The following is a 27,228-nucleotide window of genomic DNA, read 5'->3' as shown; positions in this document are numbered from 1 at the left end:
TTCAGAAATACAGAAGATAATCAAAAACTATTTTGAATCCTTATACTCCAATAAATTAGAAGATAGTGAAGGCATAGATAAATTTCTTAAGTCATATGATCTGCCCAGATTGAGTCAGAAGGATATAGACAACCTAAACAGACCAATATCAATTGAGGAAATAGAAGAAACCATCAAAAGACTACCAACTAAGAAAAGCCCAGGACCGGATGGGTATACAGCAGAATTTTACAAAACCTTTAAAGAAGAACTAATACCAATACTTTTCAAGCTACTTCAGGAAATAGAAAAAGAGGGAGAACTTCCAAATTCATTCTACGAGGCCAACATCACACTGATACCTAAACCAGACAAAGACACTTCAAAGAAAGAAAACTACAGACCAATATCTCTAATGAACCTAGATGCAAAAATCCTCAATAAAATTCTGGCCACTCGGATACAAAAAAAATATCAAAAAAATTGTGCACCATGATCAAGTAGGATTCATCCCTGGGATGCAAGGCTGGTTCAATATATGGAAATCAATAAATGCTATTCACCACATCAATAGACTTAAAAATAAGAACCATATGATCATCTCGATAGATGCGGAAAAAGCATTCGACAAAGTACAGCATCCCTTTATGTTCAAAACTCTAGAAAAACTAGGGATAACAGGAACATACCTCAATATTGTAAAAGCAATCTATGCTAAGCCTCAGGCTAGCATCATTCTGAATGGAGAAAAACTGAAGGCATTCCCTCTAAAATCTGGAACAAGACAAGGATGCCCTCTCTCACCACTTCTGTTCAACATAGTTCTCGAAACACTGGCCAGAGCAATTAGACAGACGAAAGAAATTAAAGGCATAAAAATAGGAAAAGAAGAACTTAAATTATCACTATTTGCAGATGATATGATTCTATACCTAGCAGACCCAAAAGGGTCTACAAAGAAACTATTAGAGCTAATAAATGAATTCAGCAAAGTGGCAGGATATAAAATCAACACGCATAAATCAAAGGCATTCCTGTATATCAGCGACAAATCCTCTGAAATGGAAATGAGGACAACCACTCCATTCACAATATCTTCAAAAAAAATAAAATACTTGGGAATCAACCTAACAAAAGAGGTGAAAGACTTATCCAATGAAAACTACAGAACCCTAAAGAGAGAAATAGAAGAAGATCTTAGAAGATGGAAAAATATACCCTGTTCATGGATAGGCAGAACTAACATCATCAAAATGGCGATATTACCAAAAGTTCTCTATAGGTTTAATGCAATGCCAATCAAAATCCCAATGGCATTTCTTGTAGAAATAGAGAAAGCAATCATGAAATTCATATGGAAAAATAAAAGACCCAGAATAGCAAAAACAATGCTAAGCAGGAAGTGTGAATCAGGCGGTAAAGTGATACCAGACCTCAAACTATACTACAGAGCAATAGTAACAAAAACAGCATGGTACTGATACCAAAACAGGCAGGTGGACCAATGGTACAGAATAGAGGGCCTAGAAACCAATCCACAAAACTACAACTACCTTATATTTGATAAAGGGGCTAAAAGCATGCAATGGAGGAAGGATAGCATCTTCAACAAATGGTGCTGGGAAAACTGGAAATCCATATGCAACAAAATGAAACTGAATCCCTTTCTCTCGCCATGCACAAAAGTGAATTCAAAATGGATCAAGGAGCTTGATATGAAATCAGAGACACGCCGTCTGATAGAAGAAAAAGTTGGCTACGATCTACATTCGGTGGGGTCGGGCTCCAAATTCCTCAATAGGACACCCATAGCACAAAAGTTAATAACTAGAATCAACAAATGGGACTTACTCAAACTAAAAAGTTTTTTCTCAGCAAAAGAAACAATAAGAGAGGTAAATAGACAGCCTACACCCTGGGAACAAATCTTTACTCCTCACACTTCAGATAGAGCCCTAATATCCAGAGTATACAAAGAACTCAAAAAATTAGACAATAAGAGAACAAACAACCCAATCAACAAATGGGCCAAGGACCTGAACAGACACTTCTCAGAGGAGGACATACAGTCAATCAACAAGTACATGAAAAAATGCTCACCATCTCTAGCTGTCAGAGAAATGCAAATCAAAACCACCCTAAGATACCATCTCACTCCAGTAAGATTGGCAGCCATTATGAAGTCAAACAACAAGTGCTGGCGAGGATGTGGGGAAAAGGGTACACTTGTACATTGCTGGTGGGACTGCAGATTGGTGCAGCCAATTTGGAAAGCAGTATGGAGATTTCTTGGAAAGCTGGGAATGGAGCCACCATTTGACCCAGCTATTCCCCTTCTTGGTCTATTCCCTAAAGACCTAAAAAGAGCATGCTACAGGGACACTGCTACATCGATGTTCATAGCAGCACAATTCACAATAGCAAGGCTGTGGAACCAACCTAGATGCCCTTTAATAGACGAATGGATAAAAAAATGTGGCATTTATACACAATGGAGTATTACTCTGCATTAAAAAATGACAAAATCATAGAATTTGCAGGGAAATGGATGGCATTAGAGCAGATTATGCTAAGTGAAGCTAGCCAATCCCTAAAAAACAAATGCCAAATGTCTTCTTTGATATAAGGAGAGTAACTAAGATCAGAGTAGGGACGAAGACCAGGAGAAGAAGATTAATATTTAACAGGGATGAGAGGTGGGAGGGAAAAGGAGAGAGAAGGCGAATTGCATGGAAATGGAAGGAGACCCTCAGGGTTATACAGTGGAGGGGGTAGAGAGAGAGGAGGGGAGGGGAGGGGAGAGGTGGGGAGGGGGGATGGTGGAGGATGGGAAAGGCAGTGGAGCACAACAGACACTAGTATGGCAATATGTAAATCAATGGATGTGTAACTGATGTGATTCTGCAATCTGTGTATGTGGTGAATGTGGGAGTTCATAACCCACTTGAATCAAAGTGTGGAATATGATATGTCAAGAAATTTGTAATGTTTTGAACAACCAACAATAAAAAATTTAAAAAAAAATCATTTAAAGGTAATAATAATAGTAAAGTACTTATCTAATTTTCTATTTTAACTGAGAGAATATCTGCAATGTCTTTAGCATTTTCAATATTAAAAAATCATAATTGAAGAGTTTGCATAGTCAGATATAAAGAATCAGATTTTAATTGTTGCTTATATGTATGTATGAACTTGCAAATTTGCATGTGTTGGTTAAATTTCATACTTTCCCCATGGTCCCATGTTTTCTCTCTATCTAATGTAACTTTATTTGCTTCAGGGTAAAAATGAGCTCACATATTCTTCTAACATCTAACACAAACATGTTAAGAACATAAAACAAAAAAAATTAAGAACATTTTAATATTGTTTTTACTACATACTAATGTAATTATATGATATTTCCTCCTTTCTACCACTAATATTTCTTACATGTGTTACTAGTAAAACACAAGTTAATATATATTGTACATGTTTATCTTAAGTGTACATTATATGTTCAGTAACCATATAATTCATCTTCCAAATTGGAATGCTTTGGAAAGTAAAAGATGGTGCTATTAAGAATAATGTCAGGCTACCTGATATAAATCCAGATAACTCAGGACCTAGGGTCAAACCCACTACTAAATAATAATCATGTGGTATCTGGTGACCATACATTATACTTACTTGTATAAGAAGCATCTAGCAATTTGTTTGGCATGTAATCAATGTGAATTAATGTTCATGGCAATTGAATGTACAAATGAATCCATAAATGACTTAATGCATATATACTCAGGGCAGTGACCTCTGGTGACTCCTATAGTGATAGTTAATAAGCTTTTGACTCTTAACAATTTGCTTTATAGTACTGGCAATGAGACTATGGAAACTATGTTTTTGTTCTGCCATTTTAAGAATATACCAATAATGAAAATTTGAGAGATGGGAAAGCAAGAGGTAGGAGAAATTTTTGCTTGCAACTTTTTTCCTTTAGCAATCTTTCTTTTTAATATAGCTATAGAAACTATTCCCCATCACAGCAGTTTAATTTGTAAGTTTTTCTAAAAGTCAGAAAAATTGCATGATTATCCTCCCTCATAGATACCAGGACTTAACTGGGGTTTCTAGAATCCAAGCTAGAAACACATTCAGCAGTTGGCCAAGACTCATCTCCTCAGAGGGCTGAGTTTTACTTGTGCAGGCCCTTCCCTTTGTTTCATCAGCTGCAAGAATATCAGGTCTTTCCTGCAGTTGCTAACCCTATGACCCTTCATTATTCTCATAATGCCTTTCCAGTTATCTGTTTATCGTGGACATGCCTGGTGAACACCTCTGTAAATTATCTGGTTAAATAATTGTCATACAAGCCACCTTCTATTAGAGTAATATTGTATATTTCACAGAAAGGGTTTTTCTCCCTGTTGGCTTATGTTCTCACAGTATCCTTTATTAAGTAGTTACCAGTCACCTAAAATGAAAAATTAGTAATCATCCCTGAGGAGGAAATGTGATATCTGTATTACTTACAGCCCACTTTGCTTTCTGTTGCATCATATCTGAAGACTCCAGGTAGTGATATCCTCACTTCTAACATTTTCTGGCTGTAAAATCTCATCATTTTACCTTCACTGTTTTTGTAACTTCTTTATAAACCCTGTGTTTATTTCCTCTTTGACACCTTCATCATAAACAAAGGCATAAATTTAGGAAAGAAATTTTCATTGTCTGAACTATTATATATATATATATATATATATATATATATATATATATATATATATATATATATATAAATAGTTTATATATATTATATATATATATATATATATATATATATATATATAATCTCCCATTGGGAAATGGACTGCACACCCCCTACCTTATTAGCAAAGAACATTCCATGGAAAACGTTTTACGTTCTTCCATATAAATAAAGCAAGCATGGGCTCCATCTCCCCTTTTCTAATGTGGAAGCTTGATCTGTAAGATCAGGTAGCTGTCTCACCCCTGCTTTAAAAAAATTAATTTCTGTGTCCTGTGGTTTTTCCACTGCCTTCTCTTTCTTAGCTTTTATTTCACAGCCAGCCCACTTCACTAAGAGGAACCTCAATTCCATTGCCTGAGCAGAACACGGGAAGATTTCCCTATTTTAATTAATGCAGTGCATTATTGCATATAATTTCTTTACTTAAATTTACTTAGGAGATATTTTCAGAGCACTGTTTTTAGAGAACTATATTTAAGTAAATTGCATAACTCAATGTTAGAATTGATAAGATAATTAGAAGTAGAATCTTTAATCACACCTCAGTAAAGCCAGATTTGAGGGCAAATGCCTGTAATCCTAGTAACTTGGCAGGCTAAGGCAGGAGGGTTGCCAAATTTGAGTCTAGCCTAAGCATTTTAGTGGAACATTGTCTCAAAATTTAAAAAAAAAAAGCTAAGGATGTAGCTCAGTGGTAGAGCACCCCTGGGTTCAATCCCCAGTACAGCCAAGTAAATAAATTAGTCAATAAAAGAAACAATCTCAACAGAAATGCAGGTAGTTGAGTCAATGGTTTTTTAGTTAATGAACTTTCAGTTGAAGATACAGAGTTTTAGATCATGAAAAAAAAATATGTGTTTGTGTATGTGTGTGTGTGTGTATGGTAATTGTTAGGAAAAAGAAAAAATATATATATAATATAGCTAGGGGAGTTGTACAGAGAAATATGATAAGAAAAGAGAAAAAAGTGAAGGAGAGAAGAAACGAGACAGGTTTCAAAACTAGCTAAGAGTTGGCTCGGGATATAATACTTTTATTTAAGAACTGACATGGATAGTCTTCATTGTAACTCTTAGTCATCTTTACCTTATTTCCTATATCTAAATAAATAATAATCTCTGTATATATGTATCCAAATATGTCCATAATCTGTGTTTTGATATATCTATAATTTATAATTCTCTACCTCTATAATTACATACCTATAATTTATATATCTATAATCTATAGTTCTGCACATCTATATAGTCTGGAACTGATAGTATAGGAAAACTTTCACTAATTTTGTGACAACAAATATCTAAGATATATTTATAAAATTTTAGAAGTAATTGTCTTTCATCAAGTCGTATTTTGAATTGTGTATATACTTTCCTTTAGTACTGATATTTAGTATATTATTATTAACCTTTATGTTCATTAAGGTTAATGAAAATTTTGTGAAATATATATTATTATTATTATTATTATTATTATAGAGAACAAAAAACTAAATGTAGAATACAATAATATGAATGTGACATATTTATTTTACCAAAGTAGGCTGTAGAAATCTAGACCCTGATATTCTGCTAAGTATATAATTGATGCTTGTTTGTGGTGCCTTATGAGAATAAAAATAAATTTATCTCTCTTACTTATTTGAATTTTACTAATAATTTTTATGAATAATTTGAACATCTTAAAATTAGAGTCTTATTTAACCTATATTTTCTATCATAATTTCTTGATGTGTCCCTTAGCACTACCTCAAGTTATAATCAAACAAATCTTCATATTTGAGAAACACTTCCAGAATCAAAATGGTAGATGACATCTAAAATATACCCCATTGATCTGGCCTCCTTTTAGTTCAACCCTTGTATAAACATTCCACCTTATGTCTAAGCTGGATCTAGTAATTTGCTTCTAACGAACAAAACATTCCAGTGGTTAGGTTGTAAATCATTGTGATATTTTTCTTGTTCTCATTTACTTTTCCTCTTCTGCCTTCTCCCACTTGCTGAATTTGATGGAGCCAGCTGCAATATTTCAAGCCACTTTTGGGGAAGCCATATTAAAAGGATCTGTCAAATAGCCAACAAGGAACCATAGACCCTCATTCAACAGACTCCGGGGTTATGACTCATTTGTTATTTCAATAGACTATTGAAAACTAAGTGTTTTCAATAACTACCAGTTGAGCTTGAATGTAGATCCTGGATCCCACCAACATCAAATATTTATACAACTTCATTCTGGATTACATTTTGCGGCCTATCAAACCCAAAAAACCCAGCTAAGTGACACCTAGATCCCTGTACTACAAAATTTGTAAGATAATAAATATATATTTTTTTAAATTCTAATTTTGGCTAATTTGTCATGAGGAAATAGACAAGAGCTGTAATAATATTATACACTAAAGACTTAGAAGAAACTTCATTAGAAGAAAATGTGGCAAAATCTATAATTAAGACAGAAAAGCTTTTCTGCATCAAACTTCTTAAAATTTATACACTATTGACTGTTCCAGACTGATAAATGTACAGGTAAAAATGCCAGAAAAAATACTTTGGGAATAATTCATCCAATTTAATAGAGAGAACTCAAAATATATTGTCTTATTATGGGGCAATCTCTCAGAAAACACTCTAAGTCTGAATTTGAAACAAATTAGAGAGTAATTATTATCTGGCCAGAGACTGTTCCTCACAGGGTCCAAATGACCCTCTGAATGAACAACACCCATTGCCAAATAGGTGAGAGTATTTAAAGGGAAAACCATATCCTATGAAATCTGCAAGTTGCAAACAAGCAGGATACAAGCAGTTAGCAGAGGAAAATCAGACAACCACATCCTGGGATCAACCACATTTGTGGGTCTACATCCTGGATTTGAGTACATCTGTGGGTATGTGAAATACAGAAAACCTTTTTTTTTTTTTTAACATCTTAGAAACAGCCTATATAAACATTTCACATGGGAGTCATAAAAATGGAGTCACTATGGCTATATTTACTTACACTAGCCTATAGCTATATCTTGTACTTAATTATTGTTCCATTAACTTATACTTATCTGTAACTTACAATAACTTATGGGCTTATACTTATCACCTTACAGTATTCTATATCTTATTTTTAACAACTTAAATCTTATATCTTACAGTTACATGATTATGCTGTCCTACTATTACTTCTTATAACTGGAGCAGTTTAACATTATTTATTCTATAGCACTTATCTTTAATCCTATTATCTTATTAATATTTTATAACCTATAATCTATAATCTATATTGATTAAGCTCAGATGATGACAGTCTTAAAATAAATAGAATTGGTTTTTCTATCATGCATTGTAAAGATGACCAGGTTCTCCAGTGATGATAATCAGGCTAAGTACAAAAAGTAACACTAGGGGCCAGGATTTTTGCTCAGTGGTACAGTGCTTGCCAAGTATGCATGAGGCACTGGGTTCAGTCCTGGCACCATATAAAAATAAACAAAATCAAGGTATTGTGTCCATTTACAATGAAAACAAATATTTAAGAGAAGTAACGATAGGAGCTAGATAACATCTGCCTTGTCCTTCTGCCATCATCTAAAATGAAGACTTAATTCTCAAGGTTAAAACTGGCTCATTTTCATTATATTCAGATTTTTCACTTTTGAAAGGAGGAAGAGTCATAAAAAGTAAGATGTTTTCTTTTAAGGACATAACATTGAAATTTTGTATTTTTTCTGCTTGTATACTCATAAGCAGAACCTAGTCATATGATGCCCTAAGATCTAAGGGAACCTGAAAATAACAATATCTGGCAGGGAACTATATATCCAATAAAACTACAAGCAAGTGTGGATTCAGAGGCTTGAACATTATCTGTCAATGAAACCAGTTCTTAATCTAATACATAGAATATTCTTAAAGAATAACATGGCAAATTATGCAGAAAAAACAGAAACTAAAATGGAAGTATGACAGATGTTCCCATTTTCAGAAAACAGAAATGATACATTATGGCTTCTATATTAAAGTTCTGAAGGGTTTGAATGAGCTTATGAAAAAAGGTGAGTCTCAAAAGGTAGCTCATGGCTTGATAGAAGATTTGAAAACCCTATAAGTGTTCATTTTGATCAAGAGTGAAATAATTAAATTTGTGTTAGGGGACATTTCAAAAAGCAGAGGTTGGGAAACATAGACATGAAGATTAAATTTAAGCTAAATTATAACTTTTGATTAAGTTTAAGGCACTTTAGAAATAGAGGGATTAAAGTGAGAAGAGATAACAGATTAAAACATGTATAGAGAGAACAGAGCAGGACAAACAACATGAGGCAACGTAGTTTTGAGTAGCATAACTACATAGCGTAACTGAAATCTATGACGAAGTTAATATAGTAATGTGACAGCATGAAAATTTCCTAGGCCTTTAAAGTTTCCAGGTTAAAATTTTCCCTATTCCAGGAGGATGTAACACAACAGGAAGGATTTTTTTTCCAGAAAAGAGATAATGAATTGTGCTTTGCATATGTGGCATCTCAAATACCTTTGGGATGATTTTACAGAAATCATCTGTGACTAAAATTAAAAATTATAATTTAGCTTGCCCATGTTGATTGCCTTGGTTTTATTTTAGAACACAATGCTTTATTGTGCTGAGCTGATAGACCTAGCAGTCTGTCACCAGGCCAGTTTTTCCTGAACCTATCACCTGGTTAATGCCTTTCACTAACCCTTTTGTCTCCATCAGCATGTGTTGAGCAATGAAGCACAAAAATTGCATATGGTGCCTTAATTCTAATACACAAATATGTGCTGCTTTACTATTGTAGGATTTTTCTTTTCCTGAAAGCTTAATTGAATTTTTTGGTTTTAATTGAGAAGAGATTGAATTAATCCAGTTTTTATCTTGAGTAATGATTTTCCATTACTTGCTCCTCTTGAATAATATGAGCTATACACCAAATGAGGCAGAAATAAACTTCCTTTAGAGAATTCTGAACAATAATGTGAGGATTTACTTCCTTTAAATAATAACTTCAAATGTCAGTGAAGAGAAATACAGAAAACCAAAAGGAAAATATATATTGTGATAATGAGTTTTCTAAGAAATTGATTCAGATTTGAGACTTCTTTATTTATCCCATCAAGGAACTAATATGCTGCCCTGTTAGACAAGGTCTTTAAACCAATTATATAAGGTTAATTGTATAAATTAGCATACCTAATATGATAGCCACAGCACTAAGCAGGTGAATAATGAGTGTTATCTAACTGAATGAATTTAATTCGCTTCTGCTCATATACTAATTAAAGCAATAAGCTTTTGAATATTAAAAGCAAGAACTATATTTGTAAGTATTTCATTTTTTAAAGAATGAAATAAATGTTTGTAAATCATATTTGCTTTTTATTTCTAATATTGCCTACCATAATGATCTTGTCATAGATTATAATGTATGAATATATTTCAAAATTAGGATTGGGATCCAATAATTAAGTTAAGCTTCTGAAAGTAGGTCTGAAGCATGTATACCTTGTTTGGAATTCTTGTAACAATGGCTTGCTCCAGTTTTGTAAACCTGCAAGATAGCCATTCTTGACATCTATCAAATTTTGTAATAAGACTTTCAACATATTCCCCAGTTTCTCTTTCTCTCTCTTTCTTTTTTTTTCCCTTTTTCTCAAAACCATGTTCAATTCTTTTTTTTTTAAATTTTTTTTATTGGTTGTTCAAAACATTATAAAGCTCTTGACATATCATATTTCATACATTAGATTCAAGTTGGTTATGAACTCCCAATTTTACCCCAAATACAGATTGCAGAATCACATCGGTTACACATCCACATTTTTACATAATGCCCTATTAGTAACTGTTGTATTCTGCTACCTTTCCTATCCTCTACCATCCCCCCTCCCTCCCCTCCCATCTTCTCTCTCTACCCCATCCACTGTAATTCATATCTCTCCTTGTTTATTTTCCCATTCCCCTCACAACCTCTTATATGTAATTTTGTATAACAATGAGGGTCTCCCTCCATTACCATGCAATTTCCCTTTTCTCTCCCTTTCCATCCCACCTCATGTATCTGTTTAATGTTAATCTTTTCTTCCTGCTCTTCCTCCCTGCTCTGTTCTTAGTTGCTCTCATTATATCAAAGAAGACATTTGGTATTTGTTTTTTAGGGATTGGCTAGCTTCACTAAGCATAATCTGCTCTAGTGCCATCCATTTCCCTGCAAATTCTATGATTTTGTCATTTTTTAGTGCTGCGTAATACTCCATGGTGTATAAATGCCACATTTTTTTTTATCCATTCATCTATTGAAGGGCATCTGGGTTGGTTCCACAGTCTAGCCATTGTGAATTGTGCTGCTATGAACATCGATGTAGCAGTATCCCTGTAGTACGCTCTTTTAAGGTCTTCAGGGAAAAGTCCAAGAAGGGCAATAGCTGGGTCAAATGGTGGTTCCATTCCCAGCTTTCCCAGGAGTCTCCATACTGTTTTCCAGATTGGCCGCACCAGTTTGCAGTCCCACCAGCAATGTACAAGAGTACCCTTTTCCCCACATCCTCTCTAGCACTTGTTGTTGTTTGACTTCATAATGGCTGCCAATCTTACTGGAGTGAGATGGTATCTTAGGGTGGTTTTGATTTGCATTTCTCTGACTGCTAGAGATGATGAGCATTTTTTCATGTACTTGTTGATTGATTGTATGTCCTCCTCTGAGAAGTGTCTGTTCAGGTCTTTGGCCCATTTGTTGATTGGGTTATTTGTTTTCTTATTGTTTAATTTTTTGAGTTCTTTGTATACTCTGGATATTAGGGCTCTATCTGAAGTGTGAGGAGTAAAAATTTGTTCCCATGATGTAGGCTCCCTATTTACCTATTTTATTGTTTCTCTTGCTGAGAGAAAACTTTTCAGTTTAAGTAAGTCCCATTTGTTGATTCTTGTTATCAACTTTTGTGCTATGGGTGTCCTATTAAGGAATTTGGAGCCCGACCCTACAATATGTAGATCGGAGCCAACTTTTTCTTCTATCAGACGCAGAGTCTCTGATTTGATATCTAGCTCCTTGATCCACTTTGAGTTAACTTTTGTGCATGGCGAGAGGAGGGGATTCAGTTTCATTTTGTTGCATATGGATTTCCAGTTTTCAAGCACCATTTGTTGAAGATGCTATCCTCCCTCCATTGCATGCTTTTAGCTCCTTTTTCAAATATAAGATAGTTGTAGCTTTGTGGATTAGTCTCTGTGTCCTCTATTCTGTACCATTGGTCCACCCTCCTGTTTTGGTACCAGTACCATGCTGTTTTTGTTACTATTGCTCTGTAATATAGTTTTAAGTCTGGTATCACTATACCGCCTGATTCGCACTTCCTGCTTAGAATTGCTTTTGCTATTCTGGGTCTTTTATTTTTCCATATGAATTTCATGATTGCTTTATCCATTTCTACAAGAAATGCCGTTGGGATTTTGATTGGCATTGCATTAAACCTATAGAGAACTTTTGGTAATATCGCCATTTTGATGATGTTAGTTCTGCCTATCTATGAACAGGGTATATTTTTCCATCTTCTAAGATCTTCTTCTACTTCTCTTTTTAGGGTTTTGTAGTTTTCATTATATAAATCTTTCACCTCTTTTGTTAGGTTGATTCCCAAGTATTTTATTTTTTTTGAGGATATTGTGAATGGAGTGTTTTTCCTCATTCCATGGTGTAATGGTGAGCACTCTGGACTCTGAATCCAGCGATCCGAGTTCAAATCTCTCTCTTTCTTTTCCTCTCTACTCCCTAATCTTTATGTTTCAGCACCAGGTGTTTCTTATTGCCTGGAAATGCCATGTTCTCCCTTTACTATGAATATGGTGTTTTTCTTTTTTCTTTACCTTATTTTCGATTGTCCTGTCTCTTGAAATTGTTTTTGCCCCTCTTCCTTTCCCTCTCCTTTTTTACTAATATTTTTCTTATTTATCTATTTCTTCTCTTCACCTTTCTCACGTTTTTTTTATGTGAGCAAAATTATTACCTGTTTTTGGATACTTAATCATTTTTAAGCAGACCACCTGATCATAAATACTGCTGCATCTTTCTGTACATGCAGAATGCTTATGCCTGGAATCACTTTCTGCCATGTGATATGATTAATTTTATAGACATGTGACCCCTGCCTACCATAACGGAAATTTAAGAGAGATTTAATTTCATTCACTTTTGTCTTTCTTAATACCTATTCCTGAAACTTTCATATATTTAGTTCTTAATAAATGTCAAAATGCACTGAATATGCACTGAATATGGTAGTTATGAGAAAGATAAATCCACTGAATGAAAGTGAATATAGTTTACAACAACCTGTCATTTGTTTTATGAAGAACTGGAAGGGAGAAATCCAAAGGCTCCAAATGGAAAGAAATGATGAAGAGATGGAAATGCTATCCCTGATTTGATCATTACAAATTAGATACATTATAAAGTTCTCACACTGTACCCCATAAGGATGTACAATTATTATGTGTCAACTAAAAAGAGAAATAAAATTAGTTTTCAAAAATTGAAATCACAACCTTCAAAAACTTAATTCATAAAGGAATGGAGTAAGAAGGGCGTGAAAGTGCTAATTAAAATCATGTTTACAAAGGGGGCTCAAGATAATATTAAAATCTTAGGCAAATGAGCTGAATCATTTTTTTTTTTTTGCTAATGAAGTAAATGTAGAAGAATCTAAAGGAGAAAAAAGTTTCCATTTGGATAAAAAATAAACAGTGTAGTTACTGATAGAACATGAAAGAAAAATACATACTTGAAGAAAGATTATAATGAAGGACTAAGAGTGAGATATATTTTGAGAAACATGTAAAGACTATGGGCAGAAAAGATAATGAGAAAACAGAATCAAAAGTAGTAGAATGACATTAACTACACTGTTATACTGAAAAAAAATTTGAGAGGCTTGCAGTATACAAAAATATCATTGATGTTAGATAGACAACCAACAGAGTTTTCTACACCATCTAACTTCCCATTTCAAAGAGTTTATACTACTGATTTATTTTCTCTCTTAGATATACATCTATTATCTAATTGAGTCTTCCTTCTGTATAACAAACACTGTCACATGAGAGACATATGTAAAAGATAAATCCCACTCTCAAATGCTATTCTTTTTTTTTTTTTGTACCAGGAATTGAACCCAGAGGTACTTAACCACTGAGCCACATCCTCAGTCTTAAAAAAAAAAAAAAAAAAAAAAAAAACCTATTAGAGACAGTTGAATTGCTTAGGGCCTCAGTAAATTGCTGAGGCTGGCTTTGAACTCATGATCCTCTTGTCTCAGCCTCTTGAGGGGCTGGGATTACAGGCATGGGCCACCGTGCCCAGCACAAGTGGTATTCTTTTGAACCTAAGTCTCCATTTTTTTAGTTCTCATTTTTTTCCACAAATCTATTCAATCAGCTTTCCACTCATATTCTTGCATAGTTCTCACTGAATTAATCAGTGATGTCCATGTCACAAAGTCACACATGACATTTCATGAATCTTCTTTCTTAATAACTTTCACCTATTGACGCTATTGACACTGTCTCCCTAAAATAATCTCTTTCCTTTGCCTCTTTGACAAAATACTTTTCTGTATTCTACATCTCAGGCTATTTTAGAAATATTTTTTTTAGAAAATATTACTCTTTTCATTGGCTTTGAACTTTGTAGTCCTTCAAGGCCATACTTTATATTTACAAATAAAGTATATCTCTAGGCCATCTAATAATTTACTTATTCAACCCAGGAACATTTACTTAACCACATATTCTGGTTAAATATTCATTTAGGAGTCTAGGATTGAACAAAGTCAACACAAGACCACAACCTGTGAGTTTATGTTTTAGTGTGGGAAATGTCTGATATATAGAAAAACAAATGAAATGTACATTAAAAAGTGACAAGTAGTAAAATGGTAATGACACAGAGTAGATGTTATTGAGAAAAGAAATTAAGATTTCAGTCATTAAAGAAAGAACCTTACAGAGAAGTTAGAATCTAAAAAAATTTTGAAGAAGATAAGAGAAAGGAATTATGTAAATATCTAGGAGGAGAACATTCTGGAAGAAAAAATGTGGAGGACATACAAAAATTATCACATACACAGCCTCAATTGCAGTCCACAGAAAGGTGCTTCTTTCATGAGTTAATTAAACACTATGGTTAGTATTCTTTTTAGAACTGACATATATCAAAAAAATTACAATTAGTAAAATATATTTATTTAGATTGTTTAACCATGGAGTTATTCATAATAATTTTTTCTCCTTTTGTATAGTAAATTATATCTAAAAAAATTCAGCTTATTAGTATACTTCTAGTTACTGAAGTTAAAATGAATTAACTAATCAGGAAGAACACAGTAGTTCAGAGGGTGCATCTTGAAAACTTAAGTCACACATGCATGCTCCAACCCTTGGACTGAATAGTTTAGAATTTCTATCCATTCTGTTTTCTCTGGCCACCTTTTAAGTTTAATTTCATGATGACATTTTCCTGCAACAATGGAAATATTGGTCCCTTGGCTGTTCTGCTCTTAAAAATTTTTAATCTTAATTATGCTGCTGCAGATTTAGACAAAGACAGACTGAAGGTTGACTCATACTCTCAGTGATCTCTGAAGATCAATAGTTTATTTTTCTCCCATTTTTCCTTAATAAAATTTGAGTATTATTTGTGGTCTGGCAGTGAGTCAACACCATGGGTTATTTTTATAAGTAGATCTTTAAATATTTTTAAATTACATGCAAAAGAAAAAGAGAAAGCAGTCAAAACATATCAATTAGGGCTGGGAATGTGGCTAAAGTGGTAGCGCGCTAGCCTGGCATGCATGGGGCCCAGTTTGATCCTCAGCACAGCATACAAAGATGTTGTGTCTGCCAAAAAAAACTAAAAAAAAAATCCTCTCTCTCTCTCTCTCTCTCTCTCTCTCTCTCTCTCTCTAAAAAAAAAAAAACATGTCAATTAAAAAAACAAGGAAACATAAAAAAGTGAGAGAGAAAAAGAAAGATAAAAGAACCATATGATATGCATAAAGCAATTAACAAAATTTCACTTGGATAATTACTTTAACTGAAAATGGAGTAAATTCTTCATTCAGAATCCATATCTGACCAAATGAGAAAAATAGAGAACAAAATGAAATGATTCAACTATATGCTTACTCATTGGACTGCCTTTAGATTAAGGTCATTCATTCATAGACTAAAACCAAAGATCAGAAAGAAGGTGCTCCATGCACATGATGAGTAAAAAGGAAAAGGAATGATTAGTATCATACAATACAGATTTTAAGTGCAAAATAGTCAAAAGTGAAAAAAAAACAAGTATATTATATAATAATAAAAAGGTCAGTGCTCCTGGAAAGTATGAATATAAATATGTTTGCACCCCAAATAGGAGAACCTGAATATAAAAATAAACACTGACACAATTGAAGGGAGAAATAGACAGCAATCCAATATAAGTGGGAAAGTTTCGTATCCTTTTTAAAAATAGTAGAACATTTATACAGACAATAAGAAAAGGCTGGACTTGAACAGGAAGGAGTAAAGGCTAAATGGACCTAAAAAACACTTACAAAATATTACATCTAATAGCAAATATATATTCTTCTCCAAGCACATGGATCAGTATTTGATTTAAATAACATGTTATATCACAAAACAAGTTTTGAAGTGAAAATGCAATATACAAAAACATTGGTTGGTGCAAAAGCACCACTAAGAGGGAATTTAGTGATAAATGCTTATACTAAAAGAGAAGAAAGACATCAAATAAATAATATAACTTTGGAAACTAAAAAAATTAGGAAAAAAATTAGAACCAGTATGAGGCAAACAAAATAATAAAGTTTAATAAAACATGTGGAGAATAGAAAACATAATTTAAAAATCACCAAATAAGTTTAGGCTTTTTGAAAGGGTAGATAAGAATGCATATAAAAAATATCATATACACAGCTTCAATGTGTATGTAATAAAATTGAAAAACCTTTAGGTAAACTAAGAAGAAACAAAAAAGACAAATTGAAAATTAAATCAGAAATAAAAGACATACAATTTATGCCAAAAATATAAAAAGAAAAATTTTAATGGGCCATCTTAAATAACTACATGCCAACATGTGGATAATCTAGAAAAAACAAATACAGTCTTAGAAACATACAACCTCCATCACCAGATGTAATCCTGAAGAAAGTTAAAATGTAAACAAACCTCTATCTTGTAAAGAAAATTGAATTGGCAATCAAAAAATCTCATGGTAAGAAAAGCCCAAGTCCACATGGCTTCAAAAACTAATTCTACCAAACATTTTCACCCTCAAAAACTTGAAAAAAGTTTTGAACATAAAGGGGTGCTGTATTTTGTCAAATGTTTTTCTCCATCTCTTGAGATGATCATATGATTCTTTACATCTATTGATGTGATGAATTATATTTATTGATTTCCATGAATCAACCTTGCATCTCTGGAATGAATCCCACTTGATGGTGGTGTATGATCTTTTTGATATGTTTTTGTACTTGATTTGCCAGAATTTTACTGAGAATTTTTGCATCTATGTTCATTAGAGAAATTTGTCTGAAATTTTCTTTTTTTGATGTGTCTTTGCCTGGTTTTGGAACCAGAGTGATATTGGCCTCATAAAGTGAGTTTGGAAGTGCTACCTCTTTTTCTATTTTCTGAAATAAATTGAAGACTATTGGTATTAATTCTTCTGTAAAGGTCTTGTAGAACTTGGCTGTGTATCCATCCTGTCCTGGGCTTTTCATGGTTGGTAGACTTTTAATGGCATCTGTTATTTTGTCACTTGAAATTGATCTGTTTAAATTGTGTATATCATTCTTATTCAATTTTTGCAAATTACATGGCTCTAGAAATTGTCAATGCCTTTGATATTTTCTATTTTATTGGAGTATAAGTTTTCAAAATAATTTTTAATTATCTTCTGTACTTTTCTAGTGTCCATTGTGATATTTCCTTTTTCATCACTTATGTTAGTGATTTGAGTTTTCTCTCTCCTTCTCTTTGTTAGCATGGTGAAGGGTCTGTCAATTTTATTTATATTTTCAAAGAACCTACTTTTTGTTATGTCAATTTTTTTTCAATTGTTCTTTTGTTTCATTGATTTCAGCTCTAATTTTAATTATTTCCTGTCTTCTGTTGTTTTTGGTGTTGATTTGTTCTTCTTTTTCTAGGTCTTTGAGATGTAGTGTTAAGTCATTTAGTTGTTGACTTTTTCTTCTTTTAAGGAATGAACTCAATGCAATGAACTTTCCTCTAAGAACTCCTTTCATAGTGTCCCAGAGATTTCAATATGTTGTATCTGTGTTCTCAAGCACCTCCAAAATTATTCAATCTCCTCCTTGATGTCTTTTGTAACCCATTGTTCATTCAGTAGCATATTATTTAGTCTCCAGGTGTTGGAGTGGATTTTATTTCTTATTTTATCATTGATTTCTAATTTCATTCCATTTTGAAATCAAAGAAGACCTTAGGAGATGGAAAGATCTACCTTGCTCTTGGATAGGCAGAATTAATGTTATCAAAATGGCCATACTTCCAAAAACATTATACAGATTTAATGCAATTCCAATCAAAATTCCAATGACATTCCTCGTAGAAATAGAAAAGGCAATCATAAAATTCATCTGGAAAAATAAGAGATATAGAATAGCTAAAGCAATCCTTAGCAGGAAGAGTCAAACATGTGGCATCACTGTACCAGACCTTAAACTATACTACAGAGCAATAGTAACAAAAACAGCATGGTATTGGCACCAAAACAGACTGGTACAGAATGGTACAGAGGACACAGAGACAACTCACAAAATTACAATTATCTTGTATTAGACAAAGGTATCAAGAACATGCATTGGAGAAAAGATAGCCTCTTAAACAAATGGTGCTAAGAAAACTGGAAATCCATATACAACAAAATGAAATTAAACCCCTATCTCTCACCATGCACAAAACTCAACGTGAAATGGATCAAGGATGTAGGAATACAATCAGAGACCCTGAGTCTAATACAAGAAAAAGTAGACCCTAATCTCCATCATGTGGGATTAGGCCCCAACTTTCTTAATAATATTCCTATGATGCAAGAATTAAAATAAACAATCAATAAATGGGATGGACTCAAACTCACTCTCAGCAAAAGAAACAATCTGTGAGGTGAATAGAGAGCTTACTTATTGGGAGCAAATCTTTACTCTTCACACACATCAGATACAGCACTAATCTCTCAGGTATATAAAGAACTAAAAAAGCTAAACACACACACACACAAAAAAAAAAAAAAAAAAAAAAAAAAAAACCAATAAATAAATGGGCCAAGAACATAAACAGACACTTCTCAGAAGATGATATACAATCAATTAACAAATATATTTTTAAAAGTTCATCATCACTAGCAATTAGAGAAATGAAAATCAAAACCACTCTAAGATTTCATCTCACTCCAGTCAGAATGTCAGCTATTATGTATACAAACAACAATAAGTGTTTGTGAGGATGTGGGGAATAAGGTACACTCATACACTGCTGGTGTGAATGCAAATTGATGCAGCCAATATGAAAAGCAGTATGGAGTTTTCTTGGACAATTGGGAATGGAAAGACCACCATATGACACAGCTATCCCTCTCCTCAGTTTATTCCCAAAGGACTTAAAAACAGCATACTCTTATGACACAGCCACATCAATGTTTATGTAGCACAATTCACAATAGGTAAACTGTGGTACCAACCTAGATGTTCTTCAGTAGATGAATGGATAAAAATAATGTGGCATACATACACAATGGAATATTACTCAGCAATAAAAGAGAATAAAATCATGGCATTTGCAGGTAAATGGATGGAGTTGGAGAAGATAGTGCTAAGTGAAGTTAGCCAATACCCCCAAAATGAATGTTTTCTTTGATATAAGGAGGCTGATTCATACTGGGATAGGGAGAGGGAGCATGGGAGGAATAGACAAACCCTAGATAGGGCAGAGGGCTTGGAGGGTAAGGAAGCGGGCATGGGTTTATTAATGATGGTGGAATGTGATTATTATTATTATCTAAAGTATAAGTATGAAGACACAAATTGGTGTGAATATTCTTTGTGTATAACCAGAGATATGAAAAATTGTGCTCTATATGTGTAATATAAATTGTAATGCATTCTGCTATCATATTTATAAAAAAAAAACTTGAAGAGACCAATTTCAAAGTAATCTTCTTGGTCTAACACTTTAGAATATAATATCACAGAAACTACAATAAAAGGAATCTAATGGTGAATAAACTTGATGAACATAGATGAAAATACCCTCATCAAAATAGGGGCAAACTAAATTCAGTAACACATTATAAGAATCATACACCATGAGTAAGTGAGATTCCTCCCTAGCAATGTAAAGACATGTATTCCAATCAGTAAATGCAACATACCTTACTAACAGGATGAAGGATAAAGACATAATCTTCTTAATTGATGCTGAAAAACGTTTCATGAAATTCAATGTCCTATGATAAGATAAAAAAAGTAAACACTCAAGAAAGTAGAAATATAATAAAATTTTATTAACAACAATAACTATATTTGTAATTCCACAGAAAACATCATATTCAATAATGAAAACCTAAATGCTTTTCCTCTAATATGATAAACAAGCAGTGACACCCACTCTTGTCAACATATTGCTGGATGAACTATGAGAGTAATTTAAGAAGAAAAACAGTAGGAGACTTCCAAAATTCAAAAAGAAGTAGTAAAAATACTTATGTGTACAGTTGATTTTGTTTTCAGAAACTCTCACAATAAAACTATTGGAAATAACACATTAAGAAAAGTCAGAGGTATGCTATCAATCTACAATATTTCTATGCACTAATGATGAACTATTTTAGAAGGAAAGACAATATTCACAGTCTCATTAAAAAGGGTAAACTACACAGAAATAAATCAAGTGTGTAAACATTTTTTAAACTGAAAATTGCAAAACATTGAAAGATATAATTTTAAAAAGCACAAATAAATGAAAAGAGACCTGACATCCATAAATAATCATTTTAATACTGTTAAAATGATTATAACCTCAGATTTAATTTTTGATCCACTGTAGCCCCTGTCAAAATCCCAATGTGTTTTTTGTTTTTTTATTAAAATAGCAAATAAAAAATCTAAAATTATGAATTTTAACAAAAGGTTGAGAACAGACAAAGTAAGTTTGAGAAAGAAAAACACAACTTGAGCTACCACACTTTAGAATATATTAACAAACTACAGTAATTAAAACAGTGTGATAACTATCATGAAAATAGATATTGACTCATGAAACAGAATAAAGACCAAGAAGTTTGTTAACCCAAATACATATGGTCAACTGATTTTGATAAAGAGGACAAACTGGGGGAAAGGTACTCTCTTCCACATATAGTACAGGGAAAATGAGATATAAACATACAAACAGTATCTTACAACATAAATACAAATCAACTCAAAATATACTTACCTATTTTGTCCCACCTTCCCAGATGTAGAACACCTATGTAAACTTAAATTGAGCAACAAACATGACACTTGTAGTAAGTTTTAAATAATTATTATGTTTTCAGAATTGAAAGCTTGGGATTTAATGTCCAAGTGTGAGACCTGAAACTGTAACACTCCTAGAAAAAATATATGGAAATATCTCCATGACATTGTTCTTGGCAATGATTGCTTGGATTTGACACTAAAACACAGCAAGTAAAGCAAAAATAGATTAGTGGAACTGCATCAATGCAGAAAGTTTCTTAATATAAAGTAAACCATCAACAGTATAAAGGCAATCAGGGACTTGGAAAAGTATTTGAATATCGTACATCTAATAAAATGTTAATATTTAAAAATATATAAGAAACTTTTTAAAATAAATAGAAAAAAATTTAAACAGGCAAAGGATTTTGACAGATATTTTTCCAAAGAACAAATACAAATATTCAACATGTGTATGAAGTTCTTCCTTACTAGTTATCAGGAATATACGCATTTCCTTTAATTAATTTGAGTGAGTGAGTGTGTGTGTGTGTGTGTGTGTGTGTTAGCACTGAGGGTTAATCTTAGGGCCTCTACCATGCTTGGCCATCCCCAACCACTTAATTACTACTAATTGCATTTATTTCTATGTTTTTATTTTTTTCTGAAAATACATTAAACAGGCTGATTTTTAAGACCTTATTTGGATGAGGTATAAATTTACTACTAATCCTAAATGGTACTGTTATCATTTGGGATTATTTTCTTTGGCTCAATAATAAGCAAGTTTCAATTTATTAACTAAATATAACAATGATTTATATTCCTTTTGGATATGGAAATTTACCAAGTACAGTGTCAATTTGAGTAGCTGGTTTTACATTTTCCACTAAAAAACGAATATTGAACAATATCATTATTTGACTAGGTATCCTTATATATCTAAGTCAACCCAACCCCTTTTGTTTGCATGTTCTCTCTAATTGCTTCCACAGTATGTCTCTAATGGATTCCTCCTTCTTGTTACATATGTTCCTTTCACTTTAAAGATGGCCATGATGGGCTTTATGAGGAAGAAGTCTCTATTTCTATGTGTCCTTACTCAGAATACAATTTTGTCTTATTTTATCTAAGGAAACCAAAACCAAAACCAAAACAAAACAAACAACAGCAACAACAACAACAACAAAAAAACGAAAAGTGAATAATCATTAAATTATCTGTTAATCAGCTTTTTGTTGCTTTGATCCAAATACCAGCACAGGGCTGGGGTTGTGGCTCAGTGGTAGAGCGCCTGCCTCGAATGTGTGAGACCCTGGGTTCGATCCTCAGCACCGCAAAAAAAAAATAAATAAACAAATACCAGCACAAGCAATTTAGAAGAGGAAAAGTTTATTTCGGGCTAATGGTTTCAGAGGTTCAGTTGTGTCAGCTAACTCTGTTGCTCTGGGTCCAAGATGAGGCAGAACATCAATGGCTTGGCAGAGAAAAGCTGCTTCACTCAAGGCAGCCAAGAAGTAGAAACAAAGGAAGGAAAAGAGGCCACAGGAATAAGAACCTTCCAAGACACAAACCCAGAGACCCACCTCCTCCAGCCAGGCCCAAGTACCCACAGGTACCCTAATTGGTCCATTCAAACTAGAATGGACTGATTAGGTGATAGCTCTCCTACTCTAATGATTTTACCACGGAATATTCCTGCATTGACACTGGAGGTTTTGGTGAACATATCATGTACAAACTTGGACCCATGCACAATGATATTTCTAATATCAGAGAAGAAATCAGTGCTATTGGCCTCAAAGGTGTGAACAAATGTAATTCCTCAGATACTAAAATGGGCTGGAGGAGGTTACCTACAGTTCCCTCAACTTTACTGTAAGAAAATCCTAAAAATAGAATGAAATATATATTGGATAAGTTATTATTGATTTTCAAATTTTCCCTTTAAATCATTCCCTGGGTTAATTTTCTAATCCAATTATAAATGAAAATATAATTGGAAAATGTAGTTAACAGAATTAGCTTCCCTTTGGGGAAACACATTTGACTGCTCCTCAGGGTATTTTATATGTGAATTACTGAACAATGAAATATAAATATTCTTGGTACATGAGAGAATTCCTCAACCAGAGGACAGAAAGTAAATCTGGAGGGTATATTCTCCCATCCTCAATCTAAACAGATGACTTCAAACCTTATGTCAAGCACTGAGGAAATAGTCCTTGAGTGAAGAAACTTGCCTTGGTTTTATTAAATCATTATTATCCATATGGATGAATGTCTGCACAAAAATAAGGGATAATAGTAGGATTATGTATCCTGAATTCATCTTCTTTTATAACCTAATAATTGAATTAATTTTAAATACTTTTCTTCATTTCATGGGTCATTTTTGCCCTTAGTCTATAAGCACTGGAAATAGTTTAATTTGTCTTTCAATATAAAGGCACAATTTATGTTACAGGGATAGTATTTGAGCTTTAATTATTACGGGGCTCATATTGGAGATTCGTGTTTTAATTATTTACATGTTTCTGTGCTCAACAATATTGTTCAGTAAAAACAAATGAGTATTTGGTTCCATAAAATACATGGCATCAAATTAGATGTCATAGAGAGAATATTTCTCAATATTTAATCCAGTGACAGAAAATGTTTTAAAATTTTCATAGTTCCTCACTAGTTTTTTATATGTATATTAAATAATTTGTTCATAATTATAATTGCACAGCTATCTTTTAAGTCTAACTTTTCTTTTTAAACAATTCTTGATTTTCTTTTTGAGACATAATATTTGTATTATGAGAATATTACATATTTATGGGAAAAAAGGAAATCTCACATATTTATGAGGTACAGAAAATTAACTCAGTACATGTATGTAATATATAATGCCCAAATCAAGACAATGATTTATTTTCTCTTCTCCAACATTAATCACTTCTGTGTGTTGGGAACTTTCATATTCCACCAGTTATTTGAAATACTGCAAATTGTTGCAACCAGTAGTTACCCTACTGTGCTAGAGAAAACCAGGAATAATTCCTTTTGGCTAACTTTAGTTTGGTGCCTTATCTAACTTCTTTCTATCATCCCTATATGTATAGTCCCCAGGTTTAAGAGACACCTATTCTTCTCAGTTCTTCTATGAGAAGAACTATTTAATTTTCTCAAATGAATGAAACTATGTGGCATTTGTCATTTTGTGTCTAAGTTATTTCACTTAACTTTTTATAGTTAAAACTAATTCTGTCGTATTATGTGAAATTTCATACTTACACTAACTTCTACTAGAGAATATTTATGTTGTAATTTGTATACAACTGTAACATGTTTTGCATAAAACTTTTTATTCTTCTAATATTGATTTCCACCACTAGTGATTATACAAGATAAATTCCTACAAAAAGAATTGCTTTATCAAAAGTAGTGTGAATTACTTACATAAAATATTGAAAAACAGGACTTAAAAGTTGCAAGGATTTATAAAAATATCTGTAGTATACAAAAGGACTGTTTTCACATAAACTTGAAAATTTATTAATAACTTTATTGTTTACAAATTAAATTGGTGATAAAAAATAATCTAGTTTTTATTAGTGCTTTTAAATATCTTGAAACCCCAAATATTTTCATGTGTATAACATACATATTTATATCTTTTTATGTGTAATATCATTTGGTTTCTTTTTACCTTCTATTTCTCTTAATCTGCCTATTTTCACTTAATTAATTCAGGGATATTAAAAATCATCTATTTATTCCCATGTGTTTTACTGTTTAATATTTTGACACCTTTAATTATCTATCTAGTCTTAAATTTCTTGAATTAATTTTATGTTATATTGTATTTTTTAATATTTTTCAAGTCATATAATTACACTTTTTGTATCTGTATTCATAATAAAATCAGTTTCTATTTTTATATTAATTAAAATTAAATTTTATATTTTAAAATTTTCACTTTTATTCTTGTCCTATATGGACCTCCCCTTACTAGATGCAAGAAAAATCAGAGTTAAGGGTGAGAAATTAAGACAGAACATAAGAATCATCTGAAACAGGAACTCCTTTAATGTTGAGAAATATTTGCGCCTCATATTAAGTCTCCTCTGTGTTTGCATTTTCAATGTGCTGCTGCAAATGTTCCTGAGTCTACAATTTATTTTCATCATCTCCTTCTTCCACCACCCTTCTGAGATTTCCCTCATATTTGGTCAATTATTGAGCTAGTCTAGTGTGCTTGCCTAATTATGTTACTCAGACTTTCATTCCAGAAGGGTCTGAGACATTGCTTTTTTTTTTTTTTTCTTAATTTTGATCAGGCAATGTTTTCATCAAGTAGCCACTTAGTGAAACCCTGTCTCAAGTTAAAAATGAAAAGGGCTGGGGATGTGGCTAGGGTTTGATCACTAGTCCCCCCAGCCCCCCCAAAAAAAAAGAAAAAAAAAAGAGTGTGCTCACCAAGCATGAGACACCAAGATATTTCCCAAAGAAAATTTGGTTCTAACATATAAACAGCTACTTTATTGTATTACCCAAGCTGCTATTATAACTATTTTCCTCTTGCTGATATCCTCATTTACAACATGAAAAGTGAATTAAAGGAAAAGTTCTCACTTTAGAGTAATTTTCACTGTGTTCCTTGGAAGAATCAGAATGTCTAAGTCATTATTACTTTTAAGGAAGGAAATCATACATTTATGAAGAGAGTGTGAGGGAGAGGGAAGCTAATCCTACTTCCATTTTCCTCAAGTATTTTTTTGTGATTAAAACATAAAACTGACTTTTATGACTCCTAATCTCTCTGATGGCAACTTTGCTGACCCTTCATTATCCATTCTATCATTATTAGTCTAGCTGCTTATAGTGATGCATATTGCATATAGGAATAGTAAATTCTTGGTCATCCTATCCTGTGGCTCTTCTTTTGCCATTAGATAAGCATGATGATATGAGGTAAGATTGTGTGAACTTCCATATCAAAAATGCCATGTTCTGCAAGCCCCCAGACATTGCCATTGGTAAACCCATTCCAAGCAACAAAAACAAACCTCCATTTGGCTTATTTGTCAATTCTGTTGAGTACAAATCACTAACATCTCCAAGATTGGTGAAACATAATCTGATTATATTACAACCATGTTATCATTTGATCACCTGTCAAGAACTGGAGGATGTACAGATCTCTTCCAGCAAAGACACTACTATATTTACCAACGCAGCTGTAACTAGAGTTATTGTTTTGCTGATTTTACTACATTCCACTTTTGACTATATCATTTTTATGGGATGGGGCTGACATTTGAAAAGAAAGGAATATAATGGGTCCCATCAAATTCTGCATCCTTAAAGAAACACATGCCATTGAAATTTCAACATTTCTCACAGGATGAGGTATTAATTGTGATTTACTAACTTGGGATGGAGGAGATGAGAACCAATTTGGGGGGCTTCATATGACTTTTGAAATATCTAAGCTCAAAAAACAATTGTGAGGATTCTACCACCATCTGAAGGTTTTCATCCTACTTGAATCTCAAAGCACCAAGTACAAAAGCAAAAATTAATCTATCAGCCAATTGCATCCATACCAAACATTTGTGCCAGAACTGTGTGTATTCCCTGGTCCTCATAGGCCCTCTGTAAAAAGGATGCCAGGATAGCAATTCAGGATATTTGGTATCAGTGCCAGCTCAGATTCTTCATATACCAAGCTTCAGCTTCTAGATATTCTTCATAAGGTATGTGGATAAAAAGTACAATGCAACACTTTTTCTCAAGAAACACAGCCTCTGGCAATGTGGTTTATGTCTGATAACAGGATTAGATTTAAAAAGTAGACGAATGATTTTATTTTTTTTTTCATTTTGGCAGATGACAGACTTTTTCCATATCATAAAAAAATTTTAATTGCACAAATGAAACAAAAGATGTTAGTCAATTTCA

This window comes from Marmota monax, unplaced genomic scaffold, assembly GCF_021218885.2.
Source record: "Marmota monax isolate L192 unplaced genomic scaffold, Marmota_monax_Labrador192_F-V1.1 WCK01_AAM20220418_F8-fsc00279, whole genome shotgun sequence".
Lineage (NCBI taxonomy): Eukaryota > Metazoa > Chordata > Mammalia > Rodentia > Sciuridae > Marmota > Marmota monax.
Note: the sequence above shows the minus strand (reverse complement) of the source record.